The following is a 21,854-nucleotide window of genomic DNA, read 5'->3' on the forward strand; positions in this document are numbered from 1 at the left end:
CTCAGAAGTTAAGTCCCATTGTGCTCAGAGCCATTTTTTTAGCCTAAGGACGTCACACACATCCATGCGCGAGGCAGGATTCGAACCTGCGACCGCAGCGGTCGCGAGGTTCCGGACTAAAGCGCCTAGAACCGCTCGGCCACATAGGCCGGCTTCATTCTTATCATTTACGCATGTATTCTTTCTCACCTTTTCTTTTAGTATTCCTCGTTCCACATTAAAGCAATCCATTTCCTCTAAGCGTTTTCTACGCAGTTTCGTTTAAAACCCTCCGAGTATTTTCTTCTTTCTTGGGTTTCTTCACTATTCATTACTATGCAGTAACACTCCAGTGAAACAATTCCCGAAAATCTTTCTTATAATATTAATTCTGTAGAAACTCTTTTGCTGTCAACAAACCTTTCGCCATTTCAGCAGCTTCCTTTTTCTATCATTCTTCGTTCAAGTAAACTTTTTGAAATTTATGTCCCACACAAGATGTTTACCTCGTTATTAGAGTTTCCAGTTGTATTCTTTCCTAATTTTTAAATTATTTTTTCTGTCCTCATTGTATCGGGCCATTTGTCTCTAAATATTTTCTTAACAAGCATATTTTACGCTATTCAACAATTTTCTCATTTGTTTTGACTTTCCACTATTCTTTACCATGTAATACTAAACTCAGGTACAACATTTCGCGCCGGCTGGAGTGGCCGAGCGGTTCTAGGCGCTACAGTCTGAACCGCGCGACCGCTACGGTCGCAGGTTCGAATCCTACCTCGGGCATGGATATGTCTGATGTCCTTAGGTTAGTTAGGTTTAAGTAGTTCTAAGTTCTAGGGGACTGATGACCACAGCAGTTAAGTCCCATAGTGCTCAGAGCCATTTGAACAACATTTCGCGAAAATATTTGTTAGTTACATCGAAATTCTTTTGCTGTCCACAAACCATTCATCGTTCCAACAGCTTTCTTACCAACGACACACGGTGAAGGAAAGTAAAGCAATAGTAAGGACAGAGCAGGACAGGATCGTGGAATCAAGCAAACATTTCCAGATAACGGTAGGTCAGACATGCACTGTTGTGGAGCTAAGGCCATAAAATGAAAGCCAAACAGCACGCAAACGTTTGTCTCTAGGTGTGGGTAGCGGTGTGATTTTGTCCGAGTAAACTGCGAGCGCCAATCTCAAAAAATGGTTCAGATGGCTCTGAGCACTATGGGACTTAATTTCTAAGGTCATCAGTGCCCTAGAACTTAGAACTACTTAAACCTAACCTAAGGACTTCACACACATCCATGACGGAGGCAGGATTCGAACCTGCGACCGTAGCGGTCCCGCGGTTCCAGACTGAAGCGCGTAGAACCGCTCGGCCACAACGGCCGGCGCGCCAATCTCTTCTTTTCTAATAACAACTTGGGGCGATGCTGCAGGCAGGAATTTCGAACATTTGCTGTAAAAAAATGGGACTGAAAAAGAAAGAGTACTTAAAATTTAATTTCTGTTTTCTTCTTCGTTGTTGTCTTATTTCACACTTACTGATCTACTGTACTTTGTTTATTTGGTCAATATGCTTCAGTACATACATCTGCTGTTCTTATAAGAAGAAAAGTTAATCCCCGCTCTCTCTCTAAATTACCAGAAATTACAGTAAGTTGCCTTTACAGTTAATTATTATTAATACTGCAATTTAGGGTGTCAGAAGTTATCTATCTTAATGCACTGCTGTTTTTTGAATCACAAATTAATAGTTTTCCGGTACATTTAGCGCTGTTGATTTAAAGTTCAAGTGTTGTCCAGTAAAAATTCGCTCTAACGCGACAATCTGTAGAAAGGAATTTCAAATATGCCTAGCTGAATGTTTAGCCATTATCTTCAACAAATTTAGTAAGCAGCTACGCTCTTCAGTATTACAAGCATTATAGCGTGCAAGTTATTTTAAATGCGTGTTCTTTGCTGGTTTGCTGCCGTTTTATGGTCGTAGCTCCACTACAGTACATTTTTGACCTGTGATTCTCTGGAATATTTTACTCGATTCGACGTCCTCTACCCTATCCTGACCTACTGCTTGGTACTTCTTATCTAGCTACTTTTTATCTCCTTCACACACTTTCCATTGTTCATTATCGAATTTCACAAGTACCATAAACTATCTTACTTATCTCAAGGGCATTTCTTCTACTGATACCTTGACGCAACTTGTATGTTTTGCTAATTGTCACCACTTTGGTTTTGCCCTACATTTATCTTCACTGAATTTCCCCAGTTTTACAACCCTCTTCTTCTGAATACGCTAACGCTGCCGTATCATCTGGATACTTGACTATCTTAACTGTATATATCTATTGCTCTTCCTCATGCTTTACCAATTTCTCAGCATAAATATTGACAAAAAATTCTCTTGTCTAACACCTCTTCGAATATTTGACTCCCGTCTTTTCCTCTTCAACAATCACTATAATCAATCTTTGTCTCATTTCAGCAAAAATATTGACAAAAAACACTACTCCAATATTTGACTCCCCTATTTTCCTCTTCACCAATCATTACAACCAATCTTTGTTTCGTTTGCAATTCCTCTATCAGGTTTCTGTTCTTCAAGGAAATCCTTGCTAATTTCTAGCTTTCTGTGTCCTCTGATCGTGAAACATCCAATGGCATCTCGCGTTTCTTTTCCATTCATGAATCCCTATTGGTCCTATCGCGTGTTTTCAACAATTTTTCTTTCATATCTTCGTAGTACAAGACTTCACACAACCTAGGTAATAGGACATACACTCCTCGAAATTGAAATAAGAACACCGTGAATTCATTGTCCCAGGAAGGGGAAACTTTATTGACACATTCCTGGGGTCAGATACATCACATGATCACACTGACAGAACCACAGGCACATAGACACAGGCAACAGAGCATGCACAATGTCGGCACTAGTACAGTGTATATCCACCTTTCGCAGCAATGCAGGCTGCTATTCTCCCATGGAGACGATCGTAGAGATGCTGTATGTAGTCCTGTGGAACGGCTTGCCATGCCATTTCCACCTGGCGCCTCAGTTGGACCAGCGTTCGTGCTGGACGTGCAGGCCGCGTGAGACGACGCTTCATCCAGTCCCAAACATGCTCAATGGGGGACAGATCCGGAGATCTTGCTGGCCAGGGTAGTTGACTTACACCTTCAAGAGCACGTTGGGTGGCACGGGATACATGCGGACGTGCATTGTCCTGTTGGAACAGCAAGTTCCCTTGCCGGTCTAGGAATGGTAGAACGATGGGTTCGATGACGGTTTGGATGTACCGTGCACTATTCAGTGTCCCCTCGACGATCACCAGTGGTGTAGGGCCAGTGTAGGAGATCGCTCCCCACACCATGATGCCGGGTGTTGGCCCTGTGTGCCTCGGTCGTATGCAGTCCTGATTGTGGCGCTCACCTGCACGGCGCCAAACACGCATACGACCATCATTGGCACCAAGGCAGAAGCGACTCTCATCGCTGAAGACGACACGTCTCCATTCGTCCCTCCATTCACGCCTGTCACGACACCACTGGAGGCGGGCTGCACGATGTTGGGGCGTGAGCGGAAGACGGCCTAACGGTGTGCGGGACCGTAGCCCAGCTTCATGGAGACGGTTGCGAATGGTCCTCGCCGATACCCCAGGAGCAACAGTGTCCCTAATTTGCTGGGAAGTGGCGGTGCGGTCCCCTACGGCACTGCGTAGGATCCTACGGTCTTGGCGTGCATCCGTGCGTCGCTGCGGTCCGGTCCCAGGTCGACGGGCACGTGCACCTTCCGCCGACCACTGGCGACAACATCGATGTGCTGTGGAGACCTCACGCCCCACGTGTTGAGCAATTCGGCGGTACGTCCACCCGGCCTCCCGCATGCCCACTATACGCCCTCGCTCAAAGTCCGTCAACTGCACATACGGTTCACGTCCACGCTGTCGCGGCATGCTACCAGTGTTAAAGACTGCGATGGAGCTCCGTAAGCCACGGCAAACTGGCTGACACTGACGGCGGCGGTGCACAAATGCTGCGCAGCTAGCGCCATTCGACGGCCAACTCCGCGGTTCCTGGTGTGTCCGCTGTGCCGTGCGTGTGATCATTGCTTGTACAGCCCTCTCGCAGTGTCCGGAGCAAGTATGATGGGTCTGACACACCGGTGTCAATGTGTTCTTTTTTCCATTTCCAGGAATGTATTACAACTAATTGTTCTATAATCTTTACATTTTTGCATCACGTTTCTTTGATAAAGGGAGTAGAATGGTTTGAATAAATCTTCATATAAAATGTACCAGTCATATAAAGGGTGTCTCACAAGCACTTTTGCAAAATTTGGGGACAGGTTCCTTACACCAAAACAACGAAAAAAGATCTTATAATCATATGTCTGAAAATCATGTTACTAATGAAAGTTTACAATTTAGGCGACGAGAGCTCATCAATGCATAAACTAATAATAAATACTCGAAATGCCCTTCTCTTGCTTCTAAATAGGCATGCACTTGTTGAATTATAGACTGTTTCCTCCTTTCAAATACTCCCCGGCGGTTTCAAATGGTGTCGCAGGCTTCCACGATATTCGATGAAGAGTGCCCCAATAGACAATAATCCAAAGGACTGAGAGATCGGAGGACCGTGCAGACCTTAGTACTGGTCCTCCTCTCCGTATCCATTTGTCAAGGTAGACAGCAGATAGCGCAACTCGAATACTAAGACTGATATGACCTGGGGTTCCATCATGCATGAACAACTTGTTTCTTCTTTTTTTCAGGGTGATCTGATAAAAATCCCTGTAGACAGCACCTGTAAGACGCGCTGGGGGGAACATATGGCCCTACCAGTCAGTCACCTACAATTCCAGCCCACACAGTAGTCTTCTCTCATGATGATGTCAGCCTGCACTGTAGCATAAGGAATAGCTATCGACTCCTTCCAAACGTTGCCTCGTCTGTAAACAAAACTGAAGTTAAAAACAACGGATTGTCATTCTGTGCAACAAATCATCGGCAAAAGACTCGCGTGTTGGGTTGCCGCCAGACGTAGAGCCCTGCACACGTTGAAGATGTTACGAATACATGAGTTGCTCATGATGTGTCCTCCAAGCTAAACTTGGAGAGGTACCCAATGCCTGGGCCGCCTGTCTTGCGGTGATAGCTGACTCTTCTTCGACAGCTCGTAGAAGGTGGCCTTCCTTGATCAATAGTCTGTGGTCCTACGGATACAGTCTGGACAACAAGACGACAGTAGCACCACACGCTGGATGACTCGGTCATCTGTCTACGGTCGGGAAACGCTGGTTGATACAGCGATGCAGCATCGTGTCCACTACCATTCGAGCAGCCCTACACGAAACTCCTGTCTGCCACCTCACAAAGTGAATATCCTGCCATATACAAGCGGAGGACTTTCAATCAACTCATTATATGTAGTACATGTGCACAATGAGCACGTTGAAGGCAGACGAATGATGAATGTAAATAGGCGTCCCTGGCGTCACAACGCCGTTTGGGATACTATGAGTTAAACGGTAGCACAGACAAGTGAAGTTGTTGGGTTCTACGTGGAAAGCCGTCGAAAGTGTTCATCAAGAACTTGAAAATAAAGTATGTTGGGACATATGTTTATATGAAGTTTTACTCTTGTTTTGGTGTGAGAAACGTGTGCCCAAAGTTTGTAAAGTCTTCTCGGAACACCTGTATATTATTGATAAGATTAGGCAGTCTAGATACTGCTCCATTTCCGAAGCCTTTTAGTGCTTCATCTCTTACGTTATTACAGTGCACTGCTTTGATCTACTTTGGTCCAAAAGCCAACTGATCATACACTACTGGCCATTAAAATTGCTACACCAAGAAGAAATGCAGATGATAATGGCTATTCATTGGACAAATATATTATAGTAGAACTGACATGTGATTACATTTTCACGCAATTTGGATGCATAGATCCTGAGAAATTAGTACCCACAACAACCACCTCTGGCCGTAATAACGGCCTTGGTACGCCTGGGCATGGAGTCAAACAGAGCTTGGATGGCGTGTACAGGTACAGCTGCCCATGCAGCTTCAACACGAACTGTGAGTTCATCAGGAGTAGTGACTGGCGTATTGTGACGAACCAGTTGCTCGGCCACCATTGACCAGACGTTTTCAGTTGGTGACAGATCTGGAGAATGTGGTGGCCAGGGCAGCAGTCGAACATTTTCCGTATCCAGAAAGGCCCGTACAGGACCTGCAACATGCGGTCGTGCATTATCCTGCTGAAATGTAGGGTTTTGCAGGGATCGAATTAAGGGTAGAGCCACGGGTCGTAACACATCTGAAATGTAACGTCCACTGTTCAAAGTGCCGCCAATGGCACCCCATACCATCACGCCGGGTGATACGCCAGTATGAAGGTGACGAATACACGCTTCCAAAGTGCGTTCACCGCGATGTCGCCAAACACGGATGTGACCACCATGATGCTGTAAACAGAACCCGGATTCATCCGAAAAAATGACATTTTGCCATTCGTGCACCCAGGTTTGTCGCTGAGTACACCATCGCAGGCGCTCCTGTCTGTGATGCAGCGTCAAGGGTAACCGCAGCCATGGTCTCCGAGCTGATAGCCCATGCTGCTGCAAACGTCGTCGAACTGTTCGTGCAGATGATTGTTGTCTTGCAAACGTCCCCATCTGTTGACTCAGGGATCAAGACGTGGCTGCACGATTCGTTACAGCCATGCGGATAAGATGCGTGTCATCTCAACTGCTAGTGATACGAGGCCGTTGGGATCCAGCACGGCGTTCCGTATTACCCTCCTGAACCTACCGATTCCATATTCTGCTAACAGTCATTGGATCTCGACCAACGCGAGCAGCAATGTCGCCACACGATAAACCGCAATCGTGATAGGCTACAATCCGACCTTTATCAAAGTCGAAAACGTGATGGTACGCATTTCTCCTCCTTACACGAGGCATCACAAACAACGTTTCGCCAGGCAACGTCGGTCATCTGCTGTTTGTGTATGAGAAATCGCTTGGAAAGTTTCCTCATGCCAGCACGTTGTAGGTGTCGCCACCGTCGCCAACTTTGTGTGAATGCTCTGAAAAGCTAATCATTTGCGTATCACAGCATCTTCTTCCTGTTGGTTAAATTTCGCGTCTGTAGCACGTCATCTTCGTGGTGTAGCAATTTTAATGGCCAGTAGTGTATATTGGCAGGTAATATTTTCCCAGAACGCCAAACTCAAACCCTTCCATCGGGTTGCCACAGTATATAAGCGCGATTCATCACTCCAAACAACTCTTTTACAGTCATCCATTCTCCAGTAGCGTGGCTTTACACCACCTCAAGTGTCGCTTAGAATTGGCTACAGAAGTGTGTGGATTATGAGGTGCTGCCTGACCAATGTACCCCATTCCTTTTGAACTCCCTTTGCCCAGTCATTGTGCTAGCTAGACAAATTTCATGTGATTTTTTTACACTCACCCTCCGCAATGTTCGACTGCCCCTTTCCGTCAGTACATGAGGTCGGTCTGGTCTTGGGTTAGTTGTGGTTGTTCCTTCGCGTTTCAACTTCCCAGTCTGTCACTAACAGTTAACTTGGGCACGTTTATAAGTACTGAAATGTCCGATTGATTTGATATTCAGGTGACAGCCAGAGACTAGTCGACGTTCGAAGTCACTGAGCTCTCATGACCAACCCGTTCTGGTATTCTGCTTCTCAAGTGCCAACGCCTCCTTTTGTACTACCGGATCCAACTCTCGTGACATATAGCGGTCAATTCCGCGTTACATATGGGTGTCTGGATACTTTTGATCATAGAGTGTATTTATCATTTCTGACGGTATAACGGCCGTGGATGCAGAAGCGAGAGCATGTGTTACAGATCAAAATGCGTGCCTGAAGTCAGAGTTGGACATTCCGTCTGCACTGAAGATTTTAGAGATGGAACACTAGATGAGCTGGAGGAGGGGGTAGGGCTTAGATCGGCGTTAAACATTTCGCAGCATACCTGAAACGATTTAGTCAAGTTACAGAGAAGCCAAATCCTGGCGGCTGAACAGGCATGTGGGCCCATCTCCTGAGAATCAAGAGACTAGCGTCTTAACCAAGGCGTCCATCATTCGTCACAGCTGTTGAGCCTCATATTCAGCCTCGTGTAGCGCTTCATTTCTATCTCCGATGCAGTAAGTATCATAAAGAAACTCCTGTTATCATCATGAATGAAAATGAAATTTCTTCAGTAACATAAACTGGTATGGTACAGAACAACAATCTTGGGTAACATAAAGCGACGTTGAACTTGAGCACGGATAAAAATACAGCTATCCGAGTTCGTCTTACGGTTGCCTCGCGCTTCATGTCGGAAATATATGGCTGGGCCTTCTTCCATCCCAACCAGTCCACGCACGTCTTCAGTCTTGAATGACCTCGCTGTTGACATAAGGTTGGATGGTAAGATAAAACAAAAAAACTATTAACGATAATACGATCACATATGTACATCACAACGAGATTTCAAACGTTTCTGTTCGCAAAGGAGCAAATATTGGTATAGACTACCACTTAACCTGAGTAAAACTAAATTTAATGTCCCAAAAATTCAGAAAAGGGACGGGAATAATTCCTTAATTCAACATTAATGAAAACAAATTACTAATATTAGCAAACAAACTTGATAAACCCCAAGCAAAAAACTGAGAACAATTAAAAAGTTAATCGAAACTGCTAAGAACAAACTTTCTTTACGAAAGTAGAAAAAAACCACACTTGATGGAATGAAGATTGTGAACAGGTAGTAAATCTCGACACAAGGCATTCAGGAGATGGAATTATGACAAATAAAAAATGTATATGACACGTTCATGGCAACTATAAAAGAAGCTTAATGGATGAAATTAATTAAACTGGAACAAAATATGAGAACAGTCAGTTCCTGAAACTGAACAGCACAAAATATATATGAAACAGAGACACTTCTTATAAAACGTTAAAACGAATCTAAATGAGTACCAAACCCAATATCTCTACTTCAAGTAGGGAAATAGACAACTGCCACTTAACAATCAAGAAGTCTACACAGAACTTCGCAGATAATTAAAAAAAAAAGGCATATTTATTGCCCAGCTGTATTGTCCTGAGTACACATAAGTTTGCACTAGAGATTCAAAAACCAACCCAGATTCAGAAGCTCTAGATGAAGAGGAAATTGATACGCGAATTAAAAAGGTATAAATGACAAAGCATCTGGCTAAGATCGAATAGTTGTTGAAGTCCTGAAGTGAGCTGGCGCGAATACCTTGAAAGATATTACATTGTTCATGCAAAAAATTTGGTGAGTTGATAAAATTCCAAATTACTGGAAAATTGCATTGGTAATCTACTGTATAAGAAAGGAAACAGAACTGATGTTAATTCTATACAGAGATTTCTCTTCTTTCTGATCCTTACTAAATATTATTGTCTCCTCGATCAAGCACAACAACAGCTTGAAAAATAGGCATATATCAAGCAGTTTTCAGAGCAATCAGATGTTGCCCAAAAGCAAATTTTAGGTCTGAAACTAATTCTCAGACATCAAAATTATAATAAGAAAGTAGTTTGTACCTTTAATGATTTTGAAAAAGCTTATGTCTCAGTATACCTAACCTCCAGATTCTCAAAGAACAATGTCTTTACCTCAAATCCACTGCAGTTGTTAGTGAAACACTAAAACTTACATAATCTGAGGTACGAGAGTCTACGAAAGTCGCTGTAAAGTTAAAACTGGAAAAATAATCTGTATCAGTGTAATAAAAGGTCACTTAAATGAGGCAGGAACGACACAACTTGAATGACCAGTTTGAAACATTTTTACGCTGCAAATTCATCATTTGACAGCTGGCTTGGCAGAGAGCGGAGCAACGTGATTTGATTGGCGGAAGACAGTCGATTCTGAGTGCATAATCCAATAGTGCACAAACATAAATAATAACAGTAATAATAATACGAGAAATATACGTGATCTTAAAACAGCAAATTTTCACTGATGTTACTGTTTGAAGGAAACGCAAACGGAGTCGAAAAACTGTCTGTGCACTGGCCTTTTTTGAAGCCTTTTGCCGGAGATACCTCTCGTTTATTCTACAGGAAGGATAATCGAGGTGGGGTGACGACTTTCAACATCGATTAATGGATTAATGAAAAAATTAGGATCAACTGAAGTTACAAGCTTGTTTTTAGGGGAAAAAAGCATGATACATGCGTCGTTACTATGAACGGCTTGTCGCGTCTTATACGCCTCGTTCCATTTTCCAGATGACTTAGCACAAGAAAATGTAGATGAAAGAGGAAGATATTTTGAGATTGTGCCAGTCAGCGCTAAGTGAACCACTTTTTACTGTTAGTAGTTGAACTGATTGTCAGTTACTGTGCAACAATAAAACATTTCCATACGTCGATGTTTACTTGCGAATTACATATTTATCTGCATTAACATGATCGCAATGAGTAAGAAGAAACTGCCTTTTCTAACGATGCAAACTACACCTCTACCGGAGTTCACTTATCAAGCAAAAACTTCTCCAAGCACTATGTACACAACGATTCCAGAAGACTATAAAAGCGATTGGCAGGTGAAGGGTAATACCGCTGCTTAAGAGGAGTAATAGTTATTACATTCCAGGGCAAGGCGTCACTCGATTATTACGAACATGAAATGACTGTTGGTACGCTTGAGACGAGTTAAACCGTCAGACTTGCGAGTATTATGAAAATGAAAAGAACACTGATCTCGCAAGTGAAGAAAGCCGGTGGTATCGGAGAAGTACCCATGTGTGCACATCTTTAAGGTCGTGGACGTGTACACTTACCAGAGAAACCTAGCAAACAGCGAAACAAAAAAAGAAAAAAAAACTGGACGACTATACCTGCACAGTCTGCATCATGCCTTCATAATCCTTCCCGTAATCATTTTACAACTGGTAGTGTTCCGCTCTGTCTCCTGCTGCGGAGTCGGTTATTGCTGAAACAAGCGGTTTTGGGTCGCACCTGTTCCTTTGGTCCACAGTTTAACCTGACTGTTAAAACCGCTCAAAATAATGTGTTTCTAAAATAATCGAGTTTGGGTTTTGTACTACTGTTACTTCCAGTAATAAAAGTAGATTTCGAACAAAGATTGAAAAATTCTAATGAAGGTGAAGGAGAAGGAGATCGTGATTAATGTAGGCTTGAGGCTGAAGCAGAAATCAGTCTCGTAGTCTACATCAAAGATGACGAATACGAAAGAGACGGGTGTGGCGACAGCGAGAGCGAAAGATGACAAGTTGACTTCCCAGCATAGTCGCTTTTGGACAGTATCAATTTTTCACCCTGAAGCAACCACAGAATTAGGGATTCAGTCTTTATCCCAAGCTATAGCACTTCAACAAAATTATAGGCATATCAATCAAATTTACTTTCTCTTACAAGGAACATTGTAGTGGTGTGACTTGTCCCGCTTTTAATTTTTTAAATCAAATTGAGCAAGCTACTTCCAAACCAGGGGTAGTACCATTCTGCAATACAACTGATATCAAAGGACGACAGCGGAAACTACCCCACACACTAGGAGGGGCACAATGCATTGAAATACTGGGTTGAACTGGGGAAGAGCACTCAGCACTATTTTAATAACAAACTAGCAACAAACACGTGACATAAGACTCGTACTGGACTGCAGAGACAATGTACTTGCCTGCCGTGTAGTGCGGCCTATAAGATGGCAACACGTGTCCTTGGAGTGTGCAATGCGACAGGAATTCACCATCGCTCCAGATGCAGTTGAAGACAGTAAGAAGGTGGCGCTGGCAATCCGCTGACAAATGTTTCTGCATTTGCGAATGGATGCGGTCTGGGCCAGGGAATGTGTCAGGACAGTCGGCAAGAGCACTGAGAAATTCCCACGCACTGGAGGAACATTATATGGCTCAGGGCAGTGTGGAGCAAAAGAGAGATGTTGTTGTTCCACCCTCTGTTTGAGGAGACGAAAGGTGGGGGTGATAATTCTCAGACGCAGAGATGCGAGCATAATGCTCAGCAAGATGCTCTGCAATTACATCTGGATCAGCAAATACAGCTCCATTTCTGGAAATTTCAGGGACACCTGCAGGGGTATGATAGCTGTAAAGTCGGCGGAGCTTTGTCAGAACCTGGGAAGGGGAGGTTCGTGTTTCAATGGTGGAGACATAGCATTCCCAACACTCCTGATTCCTTCATTTGATGAATAGACGAACCTGGGCACGGAGCCGTTTGAAGGCAACGAGATGCTCCAGGGATGGGTGACGCTTATGACATTGGAGAGCCCACCTAAGTTCTCTGTGGCATGCAACAGAGATTCAGTGGTGGTAGTGGATGTAAAGTGTCCCAGTCAGCCTTGGGAAGAGCCCACCTGGGCAAGCGGCGAGATGAGGGACGCTGGGGTAGGGACAGGAAGAGTGGAAAGTGGTCACAAGCACACAAATCGTCATGTGCTCTCCAGTGGATAGATGGGAAAAGGCCAGGACTGCAAACCGAGAGATCAGTGGCCAAATATGTGCCATGTGCCACCCGGAAATGTGTCGGGCCTCTTGCATTTAGGAGACAAAGGTCGAGTTGAGTTAGTAGGTCCTCAACATCTTTGCCATTGCCAGTAACCTTGGTTCCACCCCACAAAGGGTTATGGGCGTTAACATCACCCAGAAGGAGAAAAGGTGGGGGGAGCTGCAAAATGAGTGCAGCCAATATATGAGGCAGTGCATCACTGTCTGGAGGGATATAGACGTTACATATGATAATTTCCTGCGTTGTCCTCACCGTGACAGCCACAGCTTCTAAAGATGTTTGAAGGGGCACAGGTTCGCTACACACAGAGGTAAGGACAAAGATGCAAACTCCATCTGACAGTCACAGGCGGGACGGTATTTTTAGTACCTCCGACAGCAGCCACGAAGGGTGAGGGTCCACATTGCAGGAAACCAGGTTCCCTGAAGGACAATGCAAAAAGCAAGTATAACACTTAAGAGTTGACGTAACTCATACAGGTGGGAGAAAAAACCGCCGCAGTTCCATGGGAGAATGACGCGTTCTGGAATCGGGGAAGACATATAGTGACCAAGGAGGCAGGTTATGTCGTATAATCACCCGCCGCCAGTATTTACATCCGTCGCCAGTGCAGATGAGGCGTCGGTGAGAGCCAGGTCCTCAGGGGATGCTAAAATCTCCACCTCGTCCTGCGATGCATAACTGGTAGGGAGTAGTGGTGTTGGTGCCACCAGAGGGTCCTGTTTCTTAGTAGACTTCTTCTTCATTTGCTTGTTCTCTCGCTTCTCTGTAGGGGCTTGCTGGGTGTGCATCTCCGAAGTAGCTTCAGGAATGGAGGAAGAGCAGCTTGTGGCTCCTTTAGCCACTGGCGAGTGTCCACTGTGGCATTAGTAGAGACATTCAAAGGGAGGGTCTCAAGGGACGCCTTCGGCACAAGAGGAGCCGGAGAAGGCTGTTGTGTCTCCAGCTGAGGGGAGGGCGTTTGGGAGTTTGAGGGGGTATTGTTCCCGAAGTAGGTGCTTTGGGAGCAACAGATGATGTGGCCCCTACCACCAAGGGAGCAGATGTATTTGGGTGACCCAGAGGGTCCACTGTATGTGGCAGGGAGTGTGGAACTACTGGCATAAGAGAGGGTGATGTCGACATCGCTGCAGCATATGTGGATATCAGCCCAGCATATGTGGATATCAGCCGAATGGAATGCAATCGTTCAAATTTACGTTTAGCCTATTGGTAATCCAGCCATTGCAGGGTCTTTTACCACTTAATTTTCCACTCCTATTGGAGTACTGTGCAGTCTGGCAGGCAGGGGGAATGGTGCTCTCCTCAGCTGACGCAAGTGGGAGGTGGCACACATGGAGTATTTGAACGCAGTGTACATTCGCAGTCTCTACATGTGGCGCTGGAATTGTAGTGGGAAGACATGTGCCCGAACTTCCAGCACTTAGAAGCACTGCATAGGGAAGGGACGTAAGGTTTGATGTCACAGTGCTAAACCATCATTTTGACCTTTTCAGGCAATGAATCACTCTCAAAGTCAAAGATGAAGGCACCAGTAGCAACGCTATTGTCTTTGGTCCCCTGGAGACGCGCCGGATGAAATGATAACCCCACCACTCTAAATTGGCGCGAAGCTCGTCATCAGACTACAAGAGGAGGTCGCAATGGAAAATAATCCCCTGGAACATGTTGAGGCTTTTATGGGGAGTGGCTTTTATGGGGAGTGACAGAAATGAGAATATCATCCCCGCTGTGTGGGTGATGCTGTCTGTATGAGGACATCCCCACTTCTCATTTTTGACAGCGCAGCCACTTCTCTAAACTTATTCTCGAGGCATTCAACAAAAAAAATGAGACTTCATAGCTAGGAAGGAGGTGCCATCCGTTCTGCTGCAGACTAAATACCTTGGCGAATAAGTCTCTCTCTTGTCCATAGATCTACTACATTCATAGAGTGGTGTGGCTTGGAAGGGAAACGATTTGGAGTCGTATCTCTCAGCGTTAAACTGAACTTTTCCTTTTTTAGCGGCTGCTGGGGCCATTCGATCCCTAGCAAAAGATAGCTTTGTCCGCTTCATTGCGGGTCATCCGCCCTGAAGCCACCCACTCTGATCAGGGGCTTTCCCCACGGGCGCCACCCCAAAGACCACTTAGCACGATGGCCGTTGCCAGGAGTACCGATGCCCCTAGAAGATGGGTATCTACTCCTTGGCATATGTGAGGAGTTTACAGCTCAGGCATCAGCAGTGTGAGCCCAGTGTTGTTAGGGGCTACCACCAAATGGGTACATGATGGCCCCACCACAACAGACTGGCTACCACGCTGGATGTTGGGTGCCAAGAAATCCAGTACTGTCATGGGGGCGCAAGAGTACAGGAGACAATAGGAGAGGATGACGTACCCCGAATGGTGTCGTCGCCCAGATAGTTGAATTGTAGCTGGGGATTCAAAGCCATGACAAAAAGAGGTGTAGGAGATTTAATCTAATTGCACTATGGATAACTGAAGCTTCACGTAAGGCGTCCTTCCCCAAATGGCCCGCACTTCTGTATAATTTGAAAAGCGGAAGGTCAAACCATAAAATGGGACTTGACCTTCTAGGACCAAAAGGTGGGAGACTCCTAGTCGCCTCTTACAACAGGCAGGAATACCTCAGGCGGAACCGGTGGACCCGCAGGAGGAACTCGGGAATGCAGATCGGGATGAGTGGCAACCGCACTTGATCTACATTACTCGCTTCGATTACCCGCCATTGGTCAAAACTCTGACAGTACTAGCTTGTATTACATACGGCTGGCCTCAGCAGTAGCTTTGTGAGCCGTTTAATATTGACATGGAACCTCTCTCACGTATACAGGTAAATCGATACGACGAACTTTTAATCACATTGCAAGATCTTCCGTCACTCCAGCCTTGTAATCGCATGCCTCCGCCGTTCATCGAATAGAAGATGTCTACTAAGCTTTTCACCTGTTTTTACAAACTGGAGAACGAGGTAATCATTGAATCTAGAGCCTACAGTTACACCGTTACACCAGATACGCCTTTCACATTTCCTTTCTTGCGTAACTTCTTTTCTTGCTTAATTTCCGACACACAGAGAGACATCAGATCGCTGTTGTTAATATAAATTGAACAAATAATTTTGTTGTGACAGTATACGTAAACTTTAGATAAAACAATGTAGAGAAAATACATCATAGAAAAATAGCGAAGCAGATTTTTTTTATAATGTACAGGTGTTGCCGCTTCACCATGCTGTGATGCACAATGTCGATTAAATCTGTGGACCCTGAAGATAGAGTGTGTGATCTGGAATACCTATTGGTTCAATGAAAAACCGAAGCACAGACAGTAAATAAAAACTAGTAATTTACAGTCGAAGATATAACTCTGTCTATTCTGGAACAGATTTGCAATAAACAAATCGCCTGGGGTAGGCTATTCAGAAAGAGGATTTGCTCCAAGAAAGTTGTTTTCTTGTTGTAACGCTTGAACGTTTTACATACATTTCTATTTGTACTAACTATAACTCCATGGAGGTATCAGTAAAAGAAAAGGATGCTTACAGTAAATGCATAACGTAGTAAGCAGTACGAATGACTCTACAGTTGTGGGCTGTATCGTTACTAGTTTTAGCAGTGAAGATTAAAAAGTATTTTCCGAAACACTGCCAAATGACTTGGCACACTTTTCGAATGAAGTCTATTTCCCACAAAATGTTTATTTTCAAAAGACCAAGATTTCCAGTAAGTAGCGCATTTTATAGTACCACAGCATAACTCTAAACATAGGTAGAACTAAAATAATAATTTTGTGGAACCCAATATGAGGGGACTGATGACCTCAGATGTTGAGTCATATAGTCCTTAGAGCCATATGAACCATATAACCTAATATGAAGGACGTTGTGTGGTATTGTAATTAACTTATTGCTGTTCGCGACAGTCATAACTGACAATTCAATAATTAACATTCTTTGATAGTGCAGGTCTGATTGTACAGTCATCCATGACGCTTGAACGTTTTACATACATTTCTATTTGTACTAACTATAACTCCATGGAGGTATCAGGAAAAGAAAAGGATGCTTACAGTAAATGCATAACGTAGTAAGCAGTACGAATGACTCTACAGTTGTGTGCTGTATCGTGTTTCGAACCTGGACATTTGAGCTTCGAGGATATGTGGTTACTGACTGTGCTACCCAGGCACACGTCTCAGCTTTGCTTTGAGCCATCAATCTCCCAGATGTGGCTATACAGCTCATGCTGCAAGAACAGTGCCCGCGAATTGCAACGACTGGGTTAGATTCCCATTCCGGCATACATTACAATTAGTTAGTACAATACACCCCGCTGCTGAAAGAAAGATTTCGTCAAGAAGTACAGAGGACTGTAAATGCAGAATGAATTCGTGTGCCTGGTTTTGATAACCCACGCTGGAGGCTCTTGAGGTGGCACGGCAGACAAGTAATATATCGTTGACAGCTGCAGTCTCTTCACGGGGGGGGGGGGGTGTCATTACGCCTTGTCAACGCTAAACCGAATGTAACCACCGACGAGTATAGGCCAGCGGCAAGGAGCGTTTCTGCATCGCGACATTGCTACTCACGTGATGTATGTCACGACAGTGACGTACGTATAGAACATGTAAAGTAGGGACCCTAACTGCTTGAAAATGCTGGTAATGAACCACGAAGAACGAGGACCTGAACTGCGTAGTTTCTTCTAGAATGTTAGCATTAGAGCTATAACTGCTCTACAGTAAAAGTGTGCCTTTGCTTTCCTCCTCTCACACCTGTAGAGATCAATGCGCAAGCATACCATTAACACGAACTGTTGTCTGTTTAACGAGCGCAGGAACAGGAAAGCAATGATTTAGTTGTCAGCGACCATATTCCCCCGTCTCTGTAGCCGAGGTACTTAAAGCATTGCTACTGTTTTGGAATATTGCAGCGTGGTTGTTGTTGTTGTTGTTGTTGTGGTGGTGGTGTTCTTCAGTCCAAATTCATCAGATGATCAAAACGAATTGCTAAAGATTTAGACAAGATATTCGTATGATATAAAAGGGCCAATTCACTCTTAAGTCATGAAAAGTGTGAAGTCATCCACACGAGCACTAAAAAGAATTTGTTGAATTTCAGTTACACGATAGCACATACAAATCTAAAAGCTGTATACTCAACTAAATGCTTAGGGATTGCAATTACGAATAACTTAGAATAACTTAAATTGGAACGATCACATAGATAATTTTGTGGAGTAAGCAAACAAAAGACCACGGTTTCTTGGCAAAACACTTAAAAGATGTAAAAAGTCTACGAAAGAGACTGCTTACAGCAGGCATGTCCCTCCTCTTCTGCAATATTATTGTGCAGTGTGGGATCCACATCAGACGGGATTGACGGAGGGCATCGACAAAGTTCAATGAAGGGCGCAGCTCGTTTTGTATTATCGGCAATTAGGGGAGAGAATGCCACGGATATGATACACGAATTGGGGTGGCATTCTGCGCTGCGGCAGGACCTGCTCATGAAATTTTATTCACCAACTTTTTCCTGAGACTGTAACAATATTTTGTTGGCGCCCTTCTACACAGAGAAAAATGCTCTTCATAACAAAGTGAGAGAAATGAGATAGCACGGGCTGGCAGACAATTAATTGTGAATTGCAGAGTAATTATGTAGGCTTAGCTGAAGAACAGCTCTCAACGCTATTCTGTTCTGTGTCAGCCTCTTGAAGAACGGTTCTCAACGCTATTTTATTCTGTGTCAGCCTCTTCATCTCTGCATAAGTATTCCCATTTGAAGCTGCTTACTATAGACCCCTAACAGTTTGTACCCCCCACACTTCCCACCACTACCAGTCTCAGGATTCCTTGACACCTCAGGATGTGTGCTATCAACCGACCCTTTCTTTGAGTCAAGTTATGCCCTAAAACTCTTTTCTCCCCGATTTGATTCAGAACTCTTTTACTAGTTACACGATCCGTATAATTTTTAGCATTCGTTTGTGGCACCATGTTTCAAAAACTTTTATTCTCTTCCTGTCTGAACTGTTTATTGTCCACGTTTCACTTCCTAAAAATTAAATTTATACTTAGTGTTGCCATATTTCTCTTTTATCAGAAACACTTTTCTTGCTATTGCCAGTCTGAATTTTATATCCTCTGGTCTTGAGCCACTGCCAGATATATTTTTGTCAAATAGCAAAATTCACCTAATATTTTTAGCGTCTCATTTCCCAGTCTAATTCCCTCGCGCCGCCTAATGACCGAGATAAACACTTGGACGATTCAGTGCAGTATTGTGTTGTTACGTATGAAAAGAAGGATAAATGTGAGACATGGTGCCGGCACGAAGCTAGGCTCTTCTCGAATAGTAAGAGTACAAACGAGGCCGTCGACTTAAGGTCGCATCCAATAAACGGTCCACCATCGATGGTGTTACATGCACTCACTTGGCAAGACATAACACTGAAGACTGGGATTTAATCGAGGACTTTCGGCCGCCAAGTCTGGTGATCAGAAACTTTGTACCACCACACCTCCTGTCCTTGCCTGTATGACACTGCCGCTGAAAATTTCTTCTGGCCCCAAGATTCCACCCGGCTTCGGTAGAGTTAAGTACCACTGCACAAGTATGCTTTAGCGACCTCAGCTACAGAGGCGCCGGAATGTATTCATTCAGTTGACGAATTTGTGGGTAGTAGAACGTTGTCATGGTATACTCTTCTATTGACGTGTCTCTCATGGAATACTTTACTTCCGTTACCTTTCACCAAAAGAAAATGGGAGCCATTATATCACTTTAAAACGGATTTGTCACTGCCTTATAGAAGTATTCTCTGCCGCGGTTACACCGGGACGTAAATAATGCCTTTCAGTTTACACTTCCACTTGCGGCAGCTTGAATACTGAATTTGTGCCAACAGTCTGAAAATTTATTTGCTTACTACCGCAGCTACCGGCTTTAACTTGCATGCTATTCATAATAGTGTAGCCTCTATAGTCAAGTGCGAAAGCCATAAAACATTGAACATCTTTTAGGATTTTACTGTTGAGCGAAATAAAGGTATATTGTGTATGCTGAGGAAGGCGAACCTCAACTGTAACTTGGCGTCACTGTAAATCTGTGCCGTATGTTTGAGACAGCAGAATAAATCGCTCGATAAATATATCGGAGCGAATAATAAATTTGTCTGACAGTCTTATGTAGAGCTAAAATACATGCGATTTTAAGAGTCCTCTAGCTTCTGCCAGACAGAGGGCGAGGACAGCGTTGAATGAAGTACTTTTTTCATTATTAGAATAGTTTCTTTTTCGGCTTTCGCTTCCATCTTAGGTTGTATCGCTCATCATCCGATTGATCTCTCCTCTCTAAATACAGGGTGTTGGGGGTATAAGTGCAGACAGTGTACTTAACAACAGTACACCTGTATTTTCTTCACTAGCAAACTAATAATTAAAGCAATTGCGAGTAGTATGTTTCTAGGTTGGTTAGTACCTCCAAGTAAACTTGGCACAAGCAATCCATTAATGTTAATTTTCACGTGGGCAGTAGGTCGTGTATTTATGGACGCAAAACGGTTAATCTATACTGACAGGCGTAGTTCAGTTCACGGTGCCGTTACAACTTTGTAGAAAAAAATCATGTAGTAAATTATGTGATGTGCTTGTGGAAAGACTGTTAGATGCAGAAAAACAATTAACAATCAAGTGGGTACTTCACTGACGCACCGTATAAGACACGAGAAACTCTATCGGTTAGGTCCAGGGAAAAAGGGGGAGGGGGAATTTCCCTCATACTCTACACTGACGTGTGCCTTGTTTCGCCGTGCTGGCATGGAAACTGTTTTATTAAAGAAGTCGTAAGATACATGTTGCAATTCAGCTCCCCGTTCAGATACGCAGATATATATTTCGGTGAGTAAATTATTTTTTAACTGTAACGTTTGTTTCACGCGAAGCTCCTAGTAGAGGACTCCGTCTCATGGAGATTATGATTCCTAGCTTGCTTTGACATAACTTCGACTGAGAAATGTTAATGGACTAATGATAATTACTAGCAATTTGAAACCGGTATAGTTATTGAACAATTTAGTGAGCACTGACTGAAATAAACTATAAGCTCTTGTTTATTGTCGACGAAATGCTGGAGCCGTTCGTATGGCTGCGTCTCGCCTTCCTCAAGCCACTAGGCTTCCTTTCGTGCGTCAAGGAGTAGTGACAGACACAGGCTCCTTTTCTCTTTGCTGCCTTCCCACATACCGTGTGTAACTTCTGTTTCCCATGCTCAGGCATCGCTATGATTTCCTGAGCTATAGTTTTAGACGAGATCGCACATCTCCCGTAGTTTACGCGCTTAATTCAAATCTCTGTGATATAGATTTTACGCGTCTTCACTGCAAAATTTCGAAATGGTTAAGACAATGGAATTGCATTCGGGAGGACACGGCTTCCAAATAACGTCCGGCCCTTCCGGCCCAGACATTCCATACCTAATCTTTCACGGAGAATGCCAAGATAGTCTTCTCGAATAGGTCACGGCCGATTTCCCTCCTCATACCTCCCCACCGGAGATAGTCACCTCCTATAATAACCTTTTATTAACTAGAAGCTGAGGCCTAATCTTTCTTTGTAACCGATATCAACTGATACGAATGCCACAAGCAGTTTCTCTCCAGAACCCTCGTTAAGCGAGCTTGTGCTAGATCGTGTAAGATGAAGACTATGTTCTCAGCATCCTTCCGACAGTTTTCGCTCACCTGAAATGATGACCACCGCTGAGACACGCCGTGTATCTTGTGTACGCTTAACCTTGGAGGTAGCATCACCAACATGTTAGTCCTCACAAAATGGTTCAAATGGCTCTGAGCACTATGGGACTTAACTTCTGAGGTCATCAGTCCCCTAGAACTTAGAACTACTTAAACCTAACTAACCTACGGACATGACACACCTCCATGCCCGAGGCAGGATTCGAACCTGCGACCGTAGTGGTTGCGCGGTTCCAGACTGTAGCGCCTAGAACCGCTCGGCCACTTCGGCCGGCTTAGTCCTCACAATACGCACACTCTTGTGGACTGCATTCGCTAATAACTAAGCACGACGAACACGCATTACTCAGTGCTGCCAGTTGCCCTACCACTCATTGTCCTTCGTCTCGTATTCAACCACTGGCATTATTCTCGCATACAAAAGTAACAAAGTTCTAAGGCACCCGCTGCCTTAGATATTCAGAGGAAAACGGAATAGACTTCCACAAACTCACCGAATACAAGTTTTTTGCAACCTCAACAAAATTGCAATGTTGTCAGAGTGGAAGTCACTGTCAATGAATAT

General features: G+C 44.1%; 1 protein-coding gene across 4 annotated transcripts in view; it reads left to right on the forward strand.

The window, feature by feature from the left end:
- LOC124602602 (steroid hormone receptor ERR1) overlaps positions 1-21,854 on the forward strand; it is a 385,569-nt gene that overhangs the window by 250,591 nt on the left and 113,124 nt on the right. The window lies entirely within an intron of this gene.

The sequence above is a fragment of the Schistocerca americana genome, chromosome 1 (assembly GCF_021461395.2).
Source record: "Schistocerca americana isolate TAMUIC-IGC-003095 chromosome 1, iqSchAmer2.1, whole genome shotgun sequence".
Lineage (NCBI taxonomy): Eukaryota > Metazoa > Arthropoda > Insecta > Orthoptera > Acrididae > Schistocerca > Schistocerca americana.